Source organism: Corvus cornix, chromosome 2, assembly GCF_000738735.6.
Source record: "Corvus cornix cornix isolate S_Up_H32 chromosome 2, ASM73873v5, whole genome shotgun sequence".
NCBI lineage: Eukaryota > Metazoa > Chordata > Aves > Passeriformes > Corvidae > Corvus > Corvus cornix.
This window is the reverse complement of record NC_046333.1, coordinates 136,357,630-136,361,923: the sequence shown is the minus strand read 5'-3', so window position 1 is coordinate 136,361,923 and position 4,294 is coordinate 136,357,630.

Below are 4,294 nucleotides of genomic sequence, written 5' to 3'. Positions count from 1 at the left end.
TAGAACTTATTGACTGACTTCACTGGACTCAAATTATCAGTGAACATTGCAACACATTAACTTCATAAATTGTTTGTGTTTTTTTATAAGAGAAATAGTTCAAAAAAGACAGCAAACACCACATTGAAAGTTGAGGATAGAGCCTAACACAGTCTAGAACCCATTGGTAAAGTACCATCAGGTAAGTATTTCTGCCTTTGGCTTTTTAATATGATCATACTTTCAGGTGAGGAAAACCTGCTTATCCTAGTTCACTAGGAAAATGCAGAGTAACACCACTAATTTAATTATAATTACATTAGACAAGTTCTTTAATATTCTTAAACCAGAAAAAGTGTGTCAAATAACTATAAAGTTACAATGTGGTACAGAATCACAGAATGAATTAGCTTTGAAAAGACCTCTGAGATCATTGAGTCCAACCTATGACTAAACACCACCACATCAACTAGACCATGGCACTGAGTGTCACATCCAGTCTTTCCTTAAACACCTCCAGGGACAGTGACTCCACCACCTCCCTGGGCAGCCCATTCCAGCGACTAATCACCCTTTCTGGGAAGAAATTCTTCCTAATGTTCAACCTAAACCTCCCTAGGCACAGGTTAAGACTGTGTCCTCTTGTCCTGTCCCTAGTTACCTGGGAGAAGAGCCCAAACCCCACCTGGCTACACCCTCCTTTCAGGGAGTTGTAGAGTGACAAGGTTCCCCCAGCTCTCTCGGCCTCTCCTCATAGCACTTGTATTCCAGACCCTGCCTCATCTCCATTGCCCTTCTCTGGACCTGCTCCAGCACCTCAATGTCCTTCCTGAATTGAGGGGCCCAGGACTGGACACAGCAGTTGAGGTGTGGCCTCACCAGTGCCGAGTACAGGAGCACAATCCCTGCCCTGGTCCTGCTGGCCACACTATTGCTGATACAGGCCAGGTGTCACTGATCTTCCTGGCCACCTGGGCACACAATGGCTCATGTTCAGTTGCACCAGCACCCCCCAGGGTCCTTTTCCACTGAACCACATTCCACTACTTGCATTTTAGACTCTTGTGTTTCCTCATTTTTTTTCCATATAGTTTAAATAGCACATCAACATAATAATGGTTTTTATGATGATTCAGCTGAATTATGAGATATCCTTACTGTAAATTTGAATGCTATCCAGAAATAGTTGACAGCAATGAATTCCTCTAGATGATACATTCGTGATTTTAGAAATACTTCTGTTTTAAGCAGTGTAAAAATATTTATGGAATGCAGGATTTAAAACTTGTTTTCAGATACTAAGTCAAAAGAAAGACAGAAATATAATTTCTGAATTACAAATACCAAAATAAAAAAAAGCCCAGAACAAGTTACATAAGGTTTGAATCATATCAAAGGATGTGGAAGAAGTTAATAGATTCAATTTCCCTTTGATCATGTGAGACAGAAAAATACTTTACTATGATTTCCTAGTGATTATTTACTTCTAACAATTCAAAGAATGTTGGATTCCACTGTCATGTTAACAATAAGATAAATGGCAACCAATTATGTAAACAGAATCCTTTAGATGAAATTTCTTCACTCTTCAGGAATTATGAAATCAAAATACTTAGCCCAAGCAAGATACATTCCTGTTGATTTTCTTAAGATAACCTTCTAGATAATTCTAGCCAAATGGCTTTTATTTCATTAACCAAACTAGCAATCTTATGTACATTGGTGCTAAGGATCTTAAGTACAGTGGACTGAATTTCCAGAAGGGAAGTAGGTTAAAGCACTTCAGCCTCAAGCCTGTTCTATGTCAAAAATGAAATTTGGCCTAGAGGTACTACGCCTTGTATAATTCTTCAGTCAGGTGTCTGTGCAAGAGTTCAAAATAAACTTAAATTTCCTGTTATTCAGTTAAGACTTGCTTAGACTGTTCCGCCATGATAACTTAAATGTATTTTAGAACAATTTGCACCAAGAGGGTGAATATCTATCTCACTAGATGATACAGCTAAAGCAGTCAGACACCCTCTTCTTAAAACAGCAATCCTCTGTGCACAGAGAATGTTTCACTTAGGGAATTTAAAACAGTTTTCCTGATACTTTGCCTTGGCACAGAATTGTTTTAATGGTCTTTCTCTAAAGGGCTCTCCCCAGCTAGTTCTTTACACCTTTTCACTCATTACTGTACCCATTTCTTGCAGACAGTCACTCATCAGCTGGAACCAAGCACTGCAAGGGGCCTTGGATGCTTTTGCATTTTGTAGTGCTGAGTGTCTTCCGCTGGCAGTTCCCCAGCCTGCCTTCCAGTGGCAGCTCTGTAACCTGACTGTCATGAGGAGAAACCAGTGGGAAGTTTGAACAGGCCTTGGTGAAACCCACATAGTTATTACGGGAGAAATAATATAGGAAGATAGTTTTCACCATTAGAGATTATGTATGTCATCAGTGTTATGTAGGTATCAGAGTAAACGGTACCTACAACTACTATGAAAAATACAAGGTTGTCTTGCAGATAAAAAGGGATTCTTTCTCACAGATGATGTTCTGAGAAGAGTATTACTAATACAAAATTACACATACTGCAGACTTCTATGAAAGTGTTAACAATTCGGTGTCACGTGAAGAATTACTTAATTCATGCTGCATACTTCTTTTGCTTTTACAGGGTATCATTAAGATGCAATGATGTCTTACCTCTAAAAACCAGGCTGTCACATCCTTAATTCTATTGCCTTTACATCCTTCTGTTAAGGTGGGGAGAACATCACTGGCTACCTGAAAAATGGCTTAGTAAATGTTCTTATTCCTCACCTCTCTTTACATTTAGAACAAAGCATCCAAGTCAAAATTAACCTGTACTACAACTATATTAACTTGCTATTCCACATGAATAGCTATTGCAGCTACCATAGACATAGTCTGTAGCTATATGAATCACTAAACAAATTATTATGCCTCTGCTCATGAAAGGAAAAGTTGCCTGATGACAAAGATTTTAGTCATGCTTTGTGAGAAGAGATGAGGCTTGACTTACTAAACTCAACTATGTGTCCTGACAAAAATCACTAGAAAACTTACAAAGTATAACAGGAAAAGAAACCTTTTATCCTTCTGGTGAGTTAACATTGTGAATCACAGAATCATTTAGGTTGGAAAAGACCTCTAAGATCTAGTCCAACCATTAACCCAGCACTGCCAAGTTTACCATTAAACCACGTCTCTAAGTGCCCCATCCACATATTTTCTAAATACCTCCAGGGACGGTGACTCAAACAATTCCTTGGGCAGCCAGTACCAATGCTTCCTTATCATTGTCAGGAAAATTAATCCACAAACACCAGAGGTTTATGTCCAAAAAGGAGACAGAGAAGTCCTATTACTTTATTCGAATAAAGGGAGAGGCCATGGGGCATTCCCATGGGGCCTCTCAAATTCTAAGAGGACGTAGCCTCCTTTTTATCCTAATTTCCCATCTGCATTTCCCTCTCTCTTTCCCCATTGGCCAAGGTACTTGAGAGGTGCAGACTCCCCAAATAGCCTAATAGAGATTTCTTTCAAATGTATACCCCCTCTTTTTCTTTTCCTATGGAATTTACGGTTCTTCCCATTGTTTCTTTCATCTCTCAGTATCTAGCTTTTACCTATCTGCAGACCCACAGTTTGTCTGCAAAGACAAATCCATCTCATTCTTTTCACCATGGTTACAAGTAACATGGAAGTTAATAATATTACCGATTCTTCCATTTCTGTTGCTAAACTCAGCAATACACTTCTGCACTTGCTTGGATTTCCCTGCGTAAGCCATTGTCCAGCACCTCCCCAGCCTCCTTTTTCCATCTCATCTGGCATGGCCTCACCATGGAGAGCTCGGAACCACGGCCAACACGGACCAACCCTTAGCAAACTTTTCACTTGGTGCCAAGGACAGCTTAGACCCCTTTTCAGATTCTCATTGCCAGATTATATCAAGTCAAGCTCCCACACGACGCACAACGCATGGGGGCTGGACTCCCACCTCAGATCTGCTTTCAGGATGTCCCTCCCTCCAGAAATCCCACCCTGTGAAGCTGGACTGCCTGAACTGTCGCCCAGCACTCGCTCCAGCGGCGCCTTCACCTCACCCAAGGCGCGAGCAGGGCCCTGCCCCAGCCGGAGAGGGAGAGGGAGAGGGAGAGGAGAAGGCTCGCCGCCGGGGTCTGTCTCTGTCCCCGCCCCGGCGCCGCCGCCCGCTCGCCCCCTCCCGAGCCCACAGTGCGCAGGCGCCGGCTCCCCGCGCCGGGGGGCGGGGCCGCGCAGGCGCAGCGCCCACAAGAGCCCCGTC